Source organism: Cupressus sempervirens, chromosome 2 (genome assembly GCF_028749045.1).
Source record: "Cupressus sempervirens isolate cs-2001-9-10 chromosome 2, ASM2874904v1, whole genome shotgun sequence".
Lineage (NCBI taxonomy): Eukaryota > Viridiplantae > Streptophyta > Pinopsida > Cupressales > Cupressaceae > Cupressus > Cupressus sempervirens.
The window spans coordinates 556,916,595-556,935,952 of NC_143119.1; the positions used below are offsets into that span (position 1 = coordinate 556,916,595).

Consider the following 19,358-nt stretch of genomic DNA (forward strand, 5'->3'; position numbering starts at 1 on the left):
GTGAGAGTACTTGGTGGGGTGACTTGATGAACGCACTTGAAGAATTGACTTGGTGAGAGTACTTGGTGGGGTGACTTGATGAATGCACTTCAAGAATCGACTTGGTTAGAGTACTTGGTGGCGTGACTTGGTGAGAGTACTTGGTGGCGCGACTTGATGAGCGGCCATAAAGAGTCAACTTGGTGAGAGTACTTGGCAGGGTGAACTAATGAATGAACTTGAAGAGTTAGCTTGGTGGGAGTACTTGGTGGGCCGACCTGGTGGGGTGAATTGATGAACAAAATCAACTTGGTTAAAGTACTTGGTGGGATGACTTGATGAATGGACTTAAAGAGTCGACTTGGTGAGAGTACTTGGTGGCTCAACTTAATGAGCAGATATAAAGAGTTAACCTGGTGAGAGTACTTGGTGGGGTGAACTAATGAACGAACTTAAAGAGTTGACTTGGTGAGAGTACCTGGTGGGCCGACTTGGTGGGGTGACTTGATGAACGGACTTAAAGAGTCGAGTTGTTGAGAGTACTTGTTCTGGTGACTTGATGAACAGACTTAAAGAGTCGACTTGGTTTGGTGACTTGATGAAAGGACTTAATGAGTCAACTTGGTTAGTGTACTTGGTGGGGTGACTTGATGAACAGACCTAAAGGGTCGACTTAGTGCGATTACTTTATGAACGGACCTAAAGAGTTCACTTGGTGAGAGTACTTGGTGAGGTGACTTGATGAACAGACTTAAAGAGTCGACTTGGTGGGAGTACTTGGTGGGGTGACTTGATGAACGCACTTGAAGAATTGACTTGGTGAGAGTACTTGGTGGGGTGACTTGATGAACGCACTTGACGAATCGACTTGGTGAGAGTACTTGGTGGGGTGACTTGATGAATAGACTTAAAGAGGTGACTTGGTGAGAGTAATTTGTGGTGCAACTTGATGAGCGGACTTAAAGAGTCAACTTTGCGAGAGTACTTGGTGGGGTGAAATGATGAAAAAACTTAAAGATTCGACTTGGTGGGCCAACCTGGTGGGGTGACTTGATGAACGGACTTAAAGAGTCAACTTGGTGAGAGTACTTGTTGTTGTGACTTGATTAACAGACATAAAGAGTCGACTTGGTGAGAGTTCTTGGTGGCGCGACTTGATGAGCAGACTTGAAGAGTCAACTTGGTGAGAGTACATGGTGGGCTGACTTGGTGGGGTGACTTGATGAATGGACTTGAAGAGTCAACTTGGTGAGAGTACTTGTTCTGGTTACTTGATGAATGGAATTAAAGAGTCAACTTGGTTGGGTGACATGATGAAAGGACTTAAAGAGTCGACTTGGTGAGAGTACCTGGTGGGGTGACTTGATGAACAGACTTAAAGGGCCAACTTGGCAGGTTGACTTGATGAACGGACCTAAACAATTGACTTGGTGAGAGTACTTGGTGGGGTGACTTGATGAAAAGATGTAAAGAGTTGACTTGGTGAGAGTACTTGGTGTAGTGACTTGATGAATGCACTTGAAGGGTCGACATGGTTAGAGTACTTGGTGGGGTGACTTAATCAACATAATCAAAGAGTCAACTTGGTGAGAGTACTTGGTGGCATGACTTGATGAGCAGACTTGAAGAGAAAACTTGGTGAGAGTACTTGGCGGGGTGAACTAATGAATGAACTTAAAGAGTCGACTTGGTGGGAGTACTTGGTGGGCCGACCTGGTGGGGTGACTTGATGAATGGACTTAAAGAGTTGACTTGGTGGGGTGACTTGATGAAAGGACTTAAAGACTCGACTTGGTGAGAGTACTTGGTGGGGTAACTTGATGAATGAACTTAAAGGGTCGACTTGGTGGGGTGAATTGATGAACAGACCTAATGAGTTGACTTGGTGAGAGTACTTGGTGGGGTGACTTGATGAACGCACTTGAAGAATTGACTTGGTTAGAGTACTTGGTGGGTTGACTTGATGGACTGACTCAAGGAGTCGATTTGGTGAGAGTACTTGGTGGCACGAGTTGATGAGAAGACTTATAGAGTCAACTTGGTGAGAGTACTTGGCGGGGTGAACTGATGAATGGATTTAAAGAGTTGACTTGATGGGAGTACTTGGTGGACCGACCTGGTGGGCTGACTTGATGAACGGACTTAAAGAGTCAAATTGGTGAGAGTACTTGTTCTATTGACTTGATGAATGGACTTAAAGAGTCAACTTGGTGGGGTGACTTGATGAAAGGACTTAAAGAGTCAACTTGGTGAGAGTACTTGGTGGGGCGAATTGATGAATGGACTAAAAGTGTCGACTTGGCGGGATGACTTGATGAACGAACCTAAAGAGCTGACTTGGTGAGAGTATTTGGCGGGGTGGACTGATGAACGAACTTAAAGAGTTGACGTGGTGGGAGTACTTGGTGGGCCGACGTAGTGCGGTGACTTGATGAACGAACATAAAGAGTCAACTTGGTGAGAGTACTTGTTCTGGTGACTAAATGAATAGACTTAAAGAGTCAACTTTGTTGGGTGACTTGATGAAAGTACTTAAAGAGTCAAATTGGCAAGAGCACTTGAAGAATCAACTTGGTTATTATACTTGGTGGGGTGACTTGATAAATGGACTTAAAGAGTCAGCTTGGTGAGAGTTCTTGTTGGTTTGACTTGATGAGCAGACTTAAAGAGTCAACTTGGTGAGAGAACTTGGTAGGGTGAACTGATGAACGGACTTAAAGAGTCGACTTGGTGGGAGTACTTGGTGGGGTGACTTGGTGGGGTGACTTGATGAACAGACTTAAAGAGTCGACTTGGTGAGAGTACTTGTTCTAGTGACTTGATGAACGGACTTAAAGAGTCGACTTGGTAGGGTTACTTGATGAAAGGACATAAAGAGTTGACTTGGTGAGAGTACTTGGTGGGGCAACTTGATGAATGAACTTAAAGGGTTAACTTGGTAGGGTGAGTTGATGAACAGACCTAAAGAGTTGACTTGGTGAGAGTACTTGGTGGGGTGTACTAATGAGCTGACTTAAAGAGTCAACTTGGTGGGAGTACTTAGTGGGCCGCCCTGGTGGGGTGACTTGATGAACAGACTTAAAGAGTCGACTTGGTGAGAGTACTTGTCCTAGTGACTTGATGAACGAACTTAAAGAGTCAACTTCGTGAGGTGACTTGATGAAAGGACTTAAAGAGTCGACTTGGTAAGAGTACTTGGAGGGGTGACTTGATGAAATAAGTTAAAGGGTTGACTTGGTACGGTGACTTGATGAATGAACCTAAAGAGTTGACTTGGTGAGAGTACTTGTTGGGGTGACTTGATGAATGAAATTAAAGAGTCGACTTGATGAGAGTACTCGGTGGCACAACTTGATGAGCGGACTTAAAGAGTCAACTTGGTGAGAGTACTTGGCAGGGTGAACTGATGAATGGACTTAAAGATTTCACTTGGTGATAGTACTTAGACGGCCAACCTCGTGGGGTGACTTGATGAACGGACTTAATGTGTCGACCTGGTGAGAGTACTTATTCTGGTGACTTGATGAACAAACTTAAAGAGTCAGCTTGGTGGGGTGACTTGATGAAATGACTTAAAGAGTCGACTTGGTGAGAGTACTTGGTTTGGTGACTTGATGAACGGACTTAAAGGGTTGACTTTGTCGGGTGACTTGATGAACAGACTTAAAGAGTCAAACTGGTGAGTAATTGTTTTGGTGACTTGATGAATGGAATTAAAGAGTCAAGTTGGTGGGGTGACATGATGAAATGACTTAAAGAGTCGACTTGGTGAGAGTACTTGGTGGGGTGACTTGATGAATGGACTTCAAGGGTTGACTTGGTGGGGACACTTGATGAATGGACCTAAAGAGTTGACTTGGTGAGAGTACTTGTTAGGGTGACTTGATGAACAGACTTAAAGAGTCGACTTGGTGAGAGTCCTTGGTTGGGTGATTGATGAACACACTAGAAGAATTGACTTGGTTAGAGTACTTGGTGGGGTGACTTGATGAACAGACTCAAAGAGATAGTACTTGGTGGCTTGACTTGATTAAAGAGTCAACTCGGTGAGAGTACTTGGTGGCTCAACTTGATGAGCATACTTAAAGGGTCAACTTGGTGAGAGTAATTGGGAGGGTGAAATGATGAATGGACTTAAAGAGTCAAATTGATGGGAGTACTTCATTAGCCAACTTGGTGGGGTGACTTGATGAACAGACATAAAGAGTCAACTTGGCGAGAGTACTTGTTCTAGTAACTTGATGAACAGACTTAAAGAGTCGACTTGGTGGGGTGACTTGATGAAAGGACTTAAAGAGTCAACTTGGTGAGATTAATTTGTAAGGCAAATTGATGAATGGACTTAAAGGTCAACTTGGCAGGGTGACTTGATGAATGGACCTAAAGAGTTAACTTAGTGAGAGTAATTGGTGGGATGACTTGATGAACAAACTTAAAGAGTCAACTTGGTGAGAGTACTTGGTGGGGTGACTTGATGAACGCACTTGAAGAATCAACTTGGTGAGAGTACTTGTTCTGGTGACTTGATGAATGAATGTAAAGAGTCGACTTGGTGAGAGTACTTGGTGGCACGACTTGATGAGCGGACTTAAAGAGTCAACTTGGTGAGAGTACTTGGCTGGTTGAATTGATGAACAAACTTAAAGAGTCGACTTGGTGAGTGTACTTGGTGGGCCGACCTGGTGGGGTGACTTGATGAAGGGACTTAAAGAGTAAACTTGGTGAGAGTACTTATTTAGGTGACTTGATGAATGGACTTAAAGAGTCAACTTGGAGGGGTGACTTGATGAGAGGACTTAAAGAGTCAACTTGGTAAGAGTACTTGGTGGGGGGACTTGATGAACAGAACTAAAGAGTTGACTTGGTGAGAGTACTTGGTGGGATCACTTGATGAACAGAGTTAAGGAGTCGAATTGGTGAGATTATTTGGTGGGGTGACTTGATGAGCTCACTTGAAGGGTCGACTTGGTGGGGTGAAATGATGGATGGACCTAAAGAGTTAACTTGGTGCAAGTACTTGGTGGGTTTACTTGATGAACAGAGCTTAAGAGTCGACTTGGTGAGAGTACTTGGTTTGGTGACTTAATGAATGCACTTTAAGAATTCATGTGGTTCGAGTACCAGGTGGGGTGACTTGATGAAAGAACTTAAAGAGTCGACTTGGTGAGAGTACTTGGTGGCACGACTTGATGAGAAAACTTAAAGAGTCAACTTGGTGAGAGTACTTGGTGGGGTGAACTGATGAAAGAACTTAAAGATTTGACTTGGTAAGAGTACTTGGTGGGCCAACCTGGTGGGGTGACTTGATGAACGGATTAAAGAGTTGACTTGGTGAGAGTACTTGTTATGGTGACTTGATGAACAGACTTAAAGAGTTGAATTTGTGGGGTGACTTGATGAAAGGACTTAAAGAGTTGACTTGGTGAGAGTACTTGGTGAGGTGACTTGATGAATAGACTTAAAGGGTTGACTCGGCGGGGTGACTTGATGAACGGACCTAAAGATTTGACTTGGTGAGAGTACTTAGTGGGGTGAGTTGATGAACAGACTTAAAGAGTCGACTTGATGAGAGTACTTGGTGGGGTGACTTAATGAACGCACTTGAAGAATCGACTTGGTTAGATTACTCAGTGGGGTGACTTGATGAATGAGCTTAAAGAGTTGACTTGGTGAGAGTACTTGGTGGCTTGACTCGATGAGCAGACTTAAAGAGTCAACTATGTGAGAGTACTTGCTGGGGTGAACTGATGAACAGACTTAAAGAGTGAACTTGGTGAGAGTACTTGGTAGGCCGCCCTGGTGTGGGGTTAAAGAGTCAACTTCATGAGAGTACTTATTCTGGTGACTTGATGAACGAGCTTAAAGACTCAACTTCGTGAGAGTACTTGGTGGCTAGACATGATGAGAAAACTTAAAGGGTCCACTTGGTGAGAGTACTTGGTAGGTTGAACTGATGAACGAACATAAAGAGTTGAATTGGTGGGTGTATTTGGTGGGATGACCCGGTGGGGTGACTTGATGAACAGACATAAAGAGTCAACTTGGTGAGAGTACTTGTTTTGGTGACTTGATTAATAGACTTAAAGAGTCGACTTGATGAAAGGACTTAAAGAGTCGACTTGGTGGGCCAACCTGGTGGGGTGACTTGATGAATGACATAAAGAGTTGGCTTGGTGAGAGTACTTGTTTTGGTGACTTGATGAATGGACTTAAAGAGTTAACTTGGTGGGGTGACTTGATGAAGGGACTTAAAGAGTCAACCTAGTAAGAGTACTTGGTGGGGTGACTTGATGAATGAACTTAAAGGGTCGACTTGGCAGGGTGACTTAATGAACATACCTAAAGAGTTGACTTGGTGAGAGTACTTGGTGGGGTGACTTGATGAACAAACTTAAAGAGTCAACTTGGTGAGAGTACTTGGTGGGTGACTTGATGAACGCACTTGAAGGGTCGACTTGGTGGGGTGACTTGATGAACGGACCTAAAGAGTTGACTTGGTGAGAGTACTTGGTGGGGTGACTTGATGAACAGACTTAAAGAGTCAATTTGGTGAGATTACTTGGTGGGGTGACTTGATGAATGCACTTGAAGTGTCGACTTGGTGAGAGTACTCTGTGGGCCACCCTGGTGGGGTGACTTGATGAACGGACTTAAAGAGTCAACTTAGTGAGAGTACTTGTTCGTGTGACTTGATGAATAGACTTAAAGATTCATCTTGGTGAGAGTACTTGGTGGGGTGACTTGATGAATGCACTTGAAGAGTCAACTTGGTTAGAGTACTTGGTGGGGTGACTTGATGAACAAAATCAAAGAGTCAACTTGGTGAGAGTACTTGGTGGCTCGACTTGATGAGTAGACTTAAAGAGTCAACTTGGTGAGATTACCTGTTAGGGTGAGCTGATGAACAAACTTAAAGAATCAACTTAGTGAGAGTACTTGGTGGGCCACCCTGGTGGGGTGACTTAATGAACAAACTTAAAGAGTCGACTTGGTGAGAGTACTTGTTCTGGTGACTTGATGAACAAACTCAAAGAGTCAACTTTGTGAGAGTACTTGGTGGCTCGACTTGATGAGAAAAATTCAAAAGTCCACTTGGTGAGTGTACTTGGTGGGGTGAGCTGATGAACAGAATTAAAGAGTCAACTTGGTGGGAGCACTTGCTGGGCCGACGTGGTGGGGTGACTTGATGAACAAACTTAAAGAGTCGACTTGGTGAGAGTACTTGTTCTGGTGACTTGATGAACAGACTTAATGAGTCAACTTGGTGGGGTAACTTGATGAAAGGACTTACAGAGTGAACTTGGTGAGAGTACTTGGTGGGGTGACTTGATGAATAGACTTAAAGACTTGACATGGTGAGAGTACTTGGTGGCGTGACTTGATGAGTGGACTTAAAGAGTCAACTTGGTGAGAGTACTTGGTGGGTGAACTGATGAATGGACTTAAAAAGTTGACTTGCTGGGAGTACTTGGTGGGCTGACCTGGTGGGGTGACTTGATGAACAGACTTAAAGAGTTGACTTTGTGAGAGTACTTGTTTTAGTGACTTGATGAACGGATGTAAAGAGTTGACTTGGTGAGAGTACTTGGTGGCGCGACTTGATGAGCGGAGTTAAAGAGTCAACTTGGTGAGAGTACTTGGTAGTGTGAACTAATGAACAAACTTAAAGAGTCAACTTGGTGAGAGTACTTGATGGGCAGACTTGGTGGGCTAACATGATGAACAGACTTAAAGAGTCAACTTGGTGAGAGTACTTATTCTGATGACTTGATGAACGGACTTAAAGAGTCAACTTGGTGAGAGTACTTGGTAGGGTGACTTGATGAACGGACTTAAATGGTTGACTTGGCGGGGTGACTTGATGAACAGACCAAAAGAGTTGACTTGGTGAGAGTACCTAGTGGGGTGACTTGATGAACAAACTTAAAGAGTTGACTTGGTGAGAGTACTTGGTGGGGTGACTTGATCAATGGGCCTAAAGAGTTGACTTGGTGAGAGTACTTGGTGGGGTGACTTGATGAACAGATTTAAAGAGTCGACTTGGTGAGAGTACTTGGTGCAGTAACTTAATGAATGCACTTGAAGAATCGTCTTGGTTAGAGTACTTGGTGGGCTGTCCTAATGAATGAACTCAAAGAGTTGGCTTGGTGAGAGTACCTTGTGGCTAAAGAGTAAACTTGGTGAGTGTACTTAGCGGGGTGAACTGATGAACGAACTTAAAGAGTCGACTTGGTGAGAGCACTTGGTGGGGTGATGTGGTGGGGTTACTTGAGGAACGGTCTTAAAGAGTTGACTTGGTGAGAGTACTTGTTCTGGTGAGTTGGTGAATGGACTTAAAGAGTCGTCTTGGTGGGGTGACTTGATGAAAGGACTTAAAGAGTTGACTTGGTGAGAGTACTTGGTGGGGTGACTTGACTAACAAACTTAAAGGGTCAACTTGGTAGGGTGACTTGATTAACAGACCTAAAGAGTTGACTTGGTGAGAGTACTTGGTGGGGTGACTTGATGAACAGACTTAAAGAGTCGACTTGGTGAGAGTACTTGGTGGGGTGACTTGATTAATGCACTTGAAGAATCGACTTGGTTAGAGTACTTGGTGGGGTGACTTTTTGAACGAACTTAAAGAGTCAACTTGGTGGGAGTACTTGGTCGCTCGACTTGATGAGCAGACTGAAAGAGTCAACTTGGTGAGAGTACTTGGTGGGGTGAACTGATGAACGGACTTAAAGTGTCAACTTGGTGAGAGTACTTGGCGGGCCGCCTTGGTGGAGTGACTTGATGAACAGACTTAAAGAGTCGACTTGGTGAGAGTACTTTTTCTGGTTACTTGATGAACAAATTCAAAGAGTCGACTTGGTGAGAGTACTTGGTTGCTCGACTTGATGAGAAAACTTAAAGAGTCCACTTGGTGAGAGTACTTGGTGGGGTGAACTGATGAACGAACTTAAAGAGTCAACTTAGTGGGATTACTTGGTGGGCCGACCTAGTGGGGTGACTTGATGAACAGATATAAAGAGTTGACTTGGTGAGAGTACTTGTTTTGGTGACCTAATGAATAGACTTAAAGAGTCAACTTGGTGGGGTCACTTGATGAAAGTACTTAAAGAGTCAACTTGGTGGGCTGACCTGGTGGGGTGACTTGATGAATGGACATAAAGTGTCGACTTGGTGAGAGTACCTATTTTGGTGACTTGATGAACGGAGTTAAAGAGTCAACTTGGTGGGGTGACTTGATGAAAGGACTTAAAGAGTCAACTTGGTGAGAGTACTTGGTGGGGTGACTTGATGAATGAATTTAAAGGGTTGACTTGGCAAGCTGACTTGATGAATGGGCCTAAAGAGTTGACTTGGTGAGAGTACTTGGTGGGGTGACTTGATGAACACACTTGAAGGGTTGACTTGGTGGGGTGACCTGATGAACGAACCTAAAGAGTTGACTTGGTGAGTGTACTTGGTGGGGTGACTTGATGAACAGACTTAAAGAGTCAACTTGGTGAGAGTACTTGGTAGGGTGACTTGATGAATGCACTTTAAGAGTTGACTTGGTTAGAGTACTTGGTGGGGTGACTTGATGAACGGACTCAAAGAGTCAACTTGGTGAGAGTATTTGGTGGCTCAACTTGATGAGCAGACTTAAAGAGTCAACTTAGTGGGAGTGTTTGGCTGGGTGAACTGATGAACAGACTTAAAGAGTCGACTTGGTGAGAGTACTTGGTGTGCCGCCCTGGTAGGGTGACTTGATGAAAAGACTTAAAGAGTCAACTTGATGAGAGTACTTGTTTTGGTGACTTGATGAACAAACTCAAAGAGTCGACTTGGTGAGAGTACTTGGTGGCTCAACTTGATGAGCAAACTTAAAGAGTTCACTTGGTGAGAGTACTTGGTGGGGTGAACTGATGAACGGAATTAAAGAGTTGACTTGGTGGGAGTACTTGGTGGGCTGTCCTAGTGGGGTGACTTGATGAACGGACTTAAAGAGTCAACTTGGTGAGAGTACTTGGTAGGGTATTGCCAAGCTAACTCAAGGCATTACGACTAGCTAGCCAGATTCGAGGTAGGGTAGCCGAAATGATCCGATTTGAGAATTTTATTTATAAAAAGAGATCATGATAGGCTCCATAAGGCAAAAAAGAATGAAATTTTTGGTGTTCAAAAAAAAAACATTGCCCGATTTTGGATCGCGCACAGGGCTTGGTTCACGTAGCATCGAGGTGCCCTGGGTGACATGATTCAAGTGAAAACTCAATGGTGGCATGAGTCATGCAAAAACCTTTGGAGGACATTAAGGATCGAGGTGCTTTGAGTCAAGTTTTTCGAGGCGGGTTGGGTTGAAAACTTTGGGCATTAACCAAAAAAAAAGAGTTAACCACTTTTGGATCATGTACACGGCTCGAGGCACTTAGAATCAAGTCAAGCATGGTGACATGAGTCGTGCGAAAAATATCGAGACAACTCGAGTTGAGGTATCTGACTCTATTCAAGTTTAAAACTTTGGGACTTGACAAAAAAAAGAAAAAAGAAAAAAGAAAAAGTTACCCAATTTTGGATGACGTAAGTGACTCGAGCCACTCAGAATCAAGGCGAGTGCGGTTACATGAGTCAAGTGAAAAAAAATTGGAGGCGGTTAAGGCTCAAGGAAATTCGAGTCAGGGTAGCTAAGTCGATTTGAAAACTATGGCCATTAGCCAAAAAAAGAGTTAATTTCTTTTGGATCATGTACATGACTTGGGGTGCATAGAATCAAGTCAAGCATGGTGACATGAGTGGTTCGAAAAAATTATAGGCGATTTGAGTCCGGGGTTGCTGACACAATTTCGGTTGAAATCTTTGGGTGTTAACCAAAAAAGGAAGAAGTTAACCACTTTTGGATCACATACATGACTCGAGGGACCAAGTCAAGCATGGTGACATGAGTCTTGCAAAAAACTATAGGATGTTAAGGCTCGAGGCGATTCGAGTTGGGGTTGCTGACACAATTTGGGCATTAACCCAAAAAAAAGTTGACCACCTTTGGATCATGCACATGACTCGGTGCACTTAGAATAATGTCGAGCATGGTGATATAAGTCATGCAAAAAAATTGGAGGCAGTTAAGGCTCGGCACGATTCGAGTCAGGGTTGGGGTAGTTGGGGCAATTCGTGTCGAGGTTGCCGACACGGTTCGAGTTGAAAACTTTGGGCATTAACCCAAAAAAAAGTTGACCTCTTTTGGACCACGTACATGACTCGGGGCACTTAGAATCAAGTCGAGCATGGTGACATGGGTTGTGCAAAAAATTTCAAAGCGATTCGAGTTAAGTTAGCCAACTCGATTTGAGTTAAAAACTTTGGGCGTTAACCAAAAAAAAAAATCAACCGATTTTGGATCACGTACATGAGTCGTCTACCCTCATGAAAATTACAAAACCCCATGCATCTGGAATTTGCAGTCGAAAGATTTTTCTACCCTCACAAAAATTTACAAACCCCACTTGCTCGAAATTTGGACATGGAAGATTTTTCTACCCTCATGGAATTTACAAACCCCACCCACTCAGAATTTGGCACTTGGAAATTATGAAACCCCACCCGCCTGGAATTTGGACTTGGAAGAGTTTTCTGCCCTCAAAGAAATTGCAAACTCGACTTGGCTAAAATTGCACTAATTCCAAACCCGAACCACATGGAAATTGCACTTGGAAGACTTTTTCACCCTCGAGGAAACTTTGGCACTCGAGAGATTTTTTTGCACTCGCAAAAATCACGAAATTGCACCTGCCAGGAATTTGGCACTTGGGAGATTTTTTTCCATTCCAAAAATTGCAAACCCCACCAGCTCAGAATTTGGGACTTGGGAGATCTTTTTTCCCCCTCGTGGAAATTTTACAAAACCCCACTCCCCCGAAATTTGGCACTCGGGAGATTTTTTTGCCTTCGTTGAAATTTCTACAAAACCCCTCCCTCCTGCCCAAAATTTGGCACTCAAGAGATTTTTCTACCTTGGCAGAAATTACAAATCCCACCTACTAAGAATTTGGCACTGGGAGATTTTTACGCCCTCACAAAAATTGCAAACCCCACCCGCCAAGAATTTGGCACTTGGGAGATTTTTTCCTTGTCGCAGAAATTGCAAACCCCACCCACCCGAAATTTGGCACTTGGGAGATTTTTTTGCCCTTGCAAAAATTTTTACAAAACCCCACCTACCTAGAATGTGGCACTTGGGATATTTCTCCGCCCTGGCAGAAATTACAAACACCACCCATCGGGAATTTGGCACCTGGGAGATTTTTTTGCCCTCATGAAAATTGCAAACCCCACCCGCTCGAAATTTGGCACCTAGAAGATTTTCCCACCCTCGTGCAAATTAAAAACCCCACCCACTTGGAATTTGGTACTTGGGAGTTTTTTTGCCCTCACAGAAATTTTTACAAAACCCCACCTGCCGAGAATTTGGCACTTGAGAGATTTTTTTGCCCTCGTGGAAATTTTCACAAAACCCCACCCCCTCAAAATTTGGTACTTGGGAGATTTTTCCATCCTAGTATAAATTACAAACCCCACCTGCCAAAAATTTGGCAATTTGGAGATTTTTTTGCCCTCGCAAAAATTTTTACAAAACCCCACCCACCTGGAATTTGGCACCTGAGAGATTTTTAAGCCCTTGCGAAAAAATTTGCAAACCCCACCCATCTGGAATTTGGCACTTGGAAGATTTTCTCACACTCACACAAATTACAGACCCCACCCACTTTAGAATTGAAAAGGGTTTTATGAATTGAGGCAAAAGAGGGCTGAACCTCAGTGGATCATGGCAGTAAGGCCACTCTGCCACTTACAATTCCCCATTGCTTATTTAAGTCATCTGCAAAAGATTCTTCTCGCTAACTGCTTGAAATTAATATCCAAGGTCACGATGCAGCTGGAGAGAGATATGCATCGCATCTAGCAGGGATTTTGACTTAGAGGCATTCAGTCATAATCTAACACATGGTAGCTTCACACCACTGGCTTTTCAACCAAGCGCGATGACCAAATGTGTGAATCAACAGTTTCTCTCGTACTAAGTTGAATTACTATCATGACGTGGATCATCAGTAGGGTAAAACTAACTTGTCTCATGATGGTCTAAACCTAGCTCATGTTCCCTATTGGTGGGTGAACAATCCAACACTTGGTGAATCCCTATGGTAACTTTTTTGATACCTCTAGCTTCAATTTTCAAAAGTCTAAAGGATCGATAGGCCACGCTTTCACAGTTTGTATTCGTACTAAAAATCAAAATCAAATGAGCTTTTACCCTTTTGTTCTACATGATATTTTTGTTCTTTTTGAGCTCATCTTAGGACACCTGTATTATCTTTTAATAGATGTGCCACCCCAGCCAAACTCCCCACCTGACAATGTCTTCCACCCAAATCAACGCACCTAGATGCACCTTAAGGCAAAAAACAGAGACATTGCCCCATCTTTGCCTCACAAAATAAGTAAAATAACATTAAAAGTAGTGGTATTTCACTTGCGCCTGAAAGCTCCCACATATTCTACACCTCTAAAGTTATTTCATAAAGTCGAACTCGAGTCAAGCTGAATAGGGTCTTCTTTCCCCTCTGATTCCGCCAAGCCTGTTCCCTTGGCTATGGTTTTGCTAGATAGTAGATAAGGATAGTGGGAATCTTGTTAATCTATTCATGAACATCACTAATTAGATGACAAGGCATTTGGCTACCTTAAGAGAGTCATAGTTACTCCTATTGTTTACCCACGCTTGGTTGAATTTCTTCACTTTGACATTTAGAGCACTGGGCAGAAATCACATTGCATCAGCATCTGCAAGGACCATTGCAATGCTTTTTTTTAATTAAGTACTCAGATTCCTCTTGTCTTTACTAGTTCTAAGTCGACTATTCACTACCTAGGGAAAGCCCTATAAAGGGGGCATCCTATGTCCATCGCCTGATCAGCATGCGACGGCCCACCATTGCTGCGGGAGCAGCTCAAGAAGGCTGCCAATAGCCCATGAGTTTGGGGTGCAGATCCCTAGGCCCAACCCTCAGAGCCAATCCTTTTCCCAAAGTTATGAATCCATTTTGTCAACTTCCCTTACCTACATTGTTCTATTGACCAAAGGTTGTTCACCTTGGAGACCTGATGTGGTTATGAGTATGATCGGGCATGAACGGTACTCGGTCCTCTAGATTTTATAGGGCCACTTAAAGTGCACCAGACACTGCAGGATGTGTGGTGCTCTTCCAGCTACTGGACCCTATCTTTAGTTGAACTAATTTTAGGGTGGGCAGGCTGTTAAAAAGAAAAGATAACTCTTCTCGGGGCCCCCACCGATGTCTCCAAATTTCTTAACATTGTCGTCTACCACCACGTCTCACTTTAGGAATATTAACCCAATTCCCTTTCAATGATCATGCAAAGTGTGAACTCGAAATAGGGTTTCCCCATCTCTTAGGATCAACTAACCCATGTCCAAGTGTTGTTCACATGGAACCTTTCCCCACTTCAGTCTTCAAAGTTTTCATTTGAATATTTTCTACTACCACCAAGATCTACACCAGGGGTCAGTCCTCCTAGGCTCACACCCAAGGTTTTGCAACAGCCCCCATGTCCTCCTACTCATCGGAGCCTGGCACTTGCCCTAACGGCCAAGTATAGGTTGCGCGCTTTAGCACCATCCATTTTCAGGGCTATTTGATCTGACAGGTGAGTTTTTACACACTCCTTAGCAGATTTCAACTTCCATGAGCATCATCCTACTATCTTAATCAACCAACACCCTTTGTCGGATCTAGGTTAGTGCATAATTTGGCACCGTAACTTGGCTTTCAGTTCATCCCGCATTGCCAGTTTTGCTTACCAAAAATGGCCCACTTGGAGCTCGTGATTTTGTGGCACGGCTCAATAGAGCAGTTGTGCTGACTTACCTATTTAAAGTTTGAGAATAGGTCAAGGGTGTTATGCCCCCGATGCCTCTAATCATTTTCTTTACCTGATAAAACTCGCACGTGAGCTCCAGCTATCTTGACAGAAACTTCAGAGGAAACTAGCTAGTAGATGGTTCGATTAGTGTTTCACCCTTGTACCCAAGTCAGATTAATGATTTGCACGTCAGTATCACTACGGGCCTCCACCAGAGTTTCCTCTAGCTTCACCTTGCTCAGGTATATTTCACCATCTTTTGGGTCCCAATAGGTGTGCTCAAACTCAAACCCTTCATAGATGATTATGGTCAGTCGGTGGTGCACCCCTCGAGAGGGGATCTTGCCAGTAAGCTTCCTTGTGTCTCGCAAGTTTTCCCAACCCACCAAGTCACACACATGTTAGACTCCTTGGTCTGTGTTTCAAGATGGGTCAAATAGAAAGCTCGCTGGCCAACATGACGAGCGCACAGGTGCCTGAGAGCCTACCATAAAGGCGCATGCTTGGCTCCTCGACCACTATGAAAGAAGTATTTGTGTGACCAGAAGGTCATGCTTGTGCCACCATGACAGCCACACTAGCACATCCCCCAAAGCAAGTGGCAGACCAACTCACACTATTTTGCATCCGACCGAGGCACATCGTCGGCCTCCATTTGCTTCCCTCTCAACAATTTCAAGCACTCTTTAACTCTATTTTCAAAGCCCTTTTCATCTTTCCCTCATGATACTTGTTCGCTATCGGTCTCTCACTCGTATTTAGCCTTGGATGGAATTTACCACCTAATTAGGGCTATATTCCCAAACAACCTGACTCGTCGATAGCGCCTCATGGTGCGACAGGGTCTAAGCCCAACAGGGCTCTCACCCTCTCTAGTGCCCCCTTCTAGGGGACTTGGGCCTAGTTTGTCGCTGAGGATACTTCTACAGACTATAATTTGACAGGCGCATCCATTGATTTTAATGCTAGGCTCATCTCGGTTCACTCGTTGTTACTAGGGGAATCCTGGTAAGTTTCTTTTCCTCCACTTATTAATGTTTTTAAACTCAACAGGTATTCACACTTGACTTGGGGACATGATAGAGATGCAGCATGTCCGCAATGCGATGGGCTACTGAACCCAGAATAAAGTTCCTCGTGAGGAATCGTTCGATCAGTGCAAACCAATGTCAGCCTTTGCGAGCCACCGCTCGTCGCGACGGATCGACGAACCTTGTGCTCATTTTAGTCAACCATGCCACTTGTAAACATGGATGGCCATCTTTGCTCCTCATTGGGGAGGGCAATTTTGTAGTGTGACACCCAAGCAGTCATGCCCTTGGCCGACGCCTTGGGCGCAACTTGCATTCAAAGACTTGATGATTCATGGGATTATGCAATTCACAATAAGTATCATATTTTTCTACATTCTTCATCATGGCAAGAGCTGAGATATCCATTGTCGAGAGTCATGATTTTGTTATGTTTTTGTCTTTCAGTGACCCAAGCATGCAAGGCACTAGAACATGCTTCATTCTTTGTATTTCTAAGGTGCACGATGCACCCGTGTGTTGGTTGTTGGCACATCCTGAACCCCAAGCACCCAATCGGTGTGACGAGGAATGCTATGGTGTGTCCCTGCCCCATCACCTCACAAAGGTGGGAGTCAATGCATGGGAGAACCATGTCAATAGAAGCGGCCCCTACCACACAAATCATGTGAGTGCACCCATCCTAAACATAGAATGCTCCAAGCGACAAGTCAACACACCTGGGCAAGGCAACGGGGGGTTGCGGCAGTCCTGACTTACCACCTTCAAAATGATGGATCCCTAGCATAGAATCACACACGCGATAGAACCATGAAATCTCAATGAGGGATGAGGCCCTAACGCCCTTTGAACTACAACCGAGTAGAGACCTCTCTCTATGACGTAGACATCATTCAAAGGCACCGATCCTAACCTAGAACATCTAAGGGCATCACAGGCCTGTTATTACCTCAAACTTCCATGGTCTAGGAGGCCATAGTCCCTCTAAGAAGCTGGCCATGAAGGGGAACCTTTGCATAGCTAGTTAGCAGGCTAAGGTCTTGTTTGTTAATGAAATTAACCAGACAAATCGCTCCACCAACTAAGAACAACCATGCAACACCACCCATAGAATCAAGAAAGAGCTCTCAATCTACCAATCCTTACTATGTCTGGACCTAGTAAGTTTCCCCATGTTGAGTCAAATTAAGCCATAGGCTCCACTCCTGGTGGTGCCCTTCCATCAATTCCTTTTAGTTTTAGCCTTGCGACCATACTCCCCCCAGAACCCAAACACTCTGATTTCTCAGAAGGTGCTGGCAGAGTCCTTAGAGAAACATCTGCCAATCCCTGGTCGGCATCATTTATGGTTGAGACTAGGATGGTAACTGATCATCTTTGAGCCCCCAACTTTCATTCTTGATTAATGAAAACATCCTTGGCAAATGCTTTCGCAGTGGTTCGTCTTCCATAAATCCAAGAATTTCACCTTTGACAATGAAATATGAATGCCCCTGACAGTCCCTATTAATCATTACTCTGGTCTTGAAGGCCAACAAAATAGGACCAGAATCCTATCACGTTATTCCATGTTAATGTATTCAGAGTATAGGCTTGCTTTGAGCACTCTAATTTTTTCAAAGTAATAGTGCTGGAACCACGAAGGTGGACCAACCATGATGACCCAAGGTCCAACTATGAGCTTTTTAACTGCAACAACTTAAATATACACTATTGGAGCTAGAAATACTGTGGCTACTGGAACCAGACTTGCCCTCCAATGGATCCTTTTTAAGGGATTTGGATTGTACTCATTGCAATTACCAGACTGGATGAGCACAATATTGTTATTTATTGTCGCTACCTCCCCATGTCAGGATTGGGTAATTTTCACACTTGCTGCCTTCCTTGGATGTGCTAGTGGTTTCTTAGGCTCCCTCTCTGGAATTGAACCCTAATTCTCCATCACCCATCACCACCATGGTAGGCCTCTATCCTACCATCAAAAGTTGATAGGGTAGAAATTTGAATGAAGCGTCGCTAGCACAAAGGCTGTGTGATTTGTCAAGTTATCATGAATCACTGGAATAGCGGGTGAGCCCACATTGGCCTTTTATCTAATAAATGCATCCCTTCCAAGAGTCAAGTTTTGGTGCATGTATTAGCTCTAGAATTACTATGGTTATCCGAGTAGCAAAGTACCATCAAAGAAACTATAACTAATTTAATGAGCCATCTGCAGTTTCACAGTCTGAAATAGTTCATACTTAGACATGCATGGCTTAATCTTTGAGACAAGCATATGACTACTGGCAGGATCGACCAAGTAGCCTCTAACAACAAGGGGACCCCCAAGACCTACTACAGCCAAGGGATGCCCGCCGCGATGGGAAACCAAAATTTGCATTCGCTCCGTCATGCATCCAAACATAATCCGCCGCACAAGCAACAAGAATGACATTCACAGCACATGCAAGACTCACAACGCTCAAATATTTTGCACAAGAGGAAAGTGTCCCATCGTCGACCGAAGAGGGCCAAACAGGGAGCCTCGGTTCATAGGCACCTGGGAAGAACATCCCGTACGGAACCCTTTACCCTCGAACTTGCTGCCACCACTACTCGAAAAGAAGCCTCGAGTCTGTATGAGATGCACCGCGCACGTAGCCACCTCAATTGTAAGGCCACTCAGAGACATCCATTTCCCAGGCATATGCCTCCTACACGCCTGTTGAGGTGCACCCGCACAAACAAAATCCTTCTCGATCGCAACAAACGTTCTTGCTGAGCTCATCTTAGGATACCTACGTTATCTTTTAATAGATGTGTCACGCTAGCCAAACTCCCCAGTTGACAATGTCTTTCACTCGGATCAGCGTGCCTAGACCCACCTTAAGGCATAAAATAGGGGCATTGCCCCATCTCTGCCTCACAAAATAAGTAAAATAACATTAAAAGTAGTGGTATTTCACTTGTGCCCAAAAGCTCCCACTTATTCTACACCTCTCAAGTCATTTCACAAAGTCAGACTAGAGTCAAGCTCAACAGGATCTTCTTTCCTTGCTGATTCTGCCAAGCCCGTTCCCTTGGCTATGGTTTCGATAGATAGTAGATAGGGACAGTGGGAATCTTGTTAATCCATTCATGCATGTCACTAATTAGATGATGAGGCATTTGGCTACCTTAAGAGTCATAGTTACTCCTGTCGTTTACCTACACTTGGTTGAATTTCTTCACTTTGACATTCAGAGCATTGGGTAGAAATCATATTGTGTCAGCATCCACAAGGAGCATCGCAATGCTTTGTTTTAATTAAATAGTTGGATTCCCCTTGTCCGTACTAGTTCTGAGTCGACTGTTCATTGCCTAGGGAAAGCCCTCCAAAGGGGGCATCTTGCATTCATCGCCTGATCGGCACACAACAGCTTGCCCTCACTGTGGGAGCTGCTGGAGTAGGTC

The 19,358-nt window shown here is 44.1% G+C and overlaps 2 non-coding genes and 1 pseudogene across 2 annotated transcripts; all 3 read right to left on the bottom strand.

Moving 5' to 3' along the window:
* Positions 1 to 12,731: 12,731 nt before the first annotated feature.
* On the bottom strand, positions 12,732 to 15,966 carry LOC149573832 (25S ribosomal RNA). Its single transcript, XR_016361079.1, has one exon. It is a non-coding gene; the product is annotated as a 25S ribosomal RNA (ribosomal RNA).
* Positions 15,967 to 16,185: 219 nt separating this feature from the next.
* Positions 16,186 to 16,339, bottom strand: LOC149573833 (5.8S ribosomal RNA). The gene has a single exon (XR_016361289.1). It is a non-coding gene; the product is annotated as a 5.8S ribosomal RNA (ribosomal RNA).
* An 843-nt stretch (positions 16,340 to 17,182) lies between these two features.
* LOC149573834 (18S ribosomal RNA) lies at positions 17,183 to 18,225 on the bottom strand (annotated as a pseudogene).
* Positions 18,226 to 19,358: the final 1,133 nt, after the last annotated feature.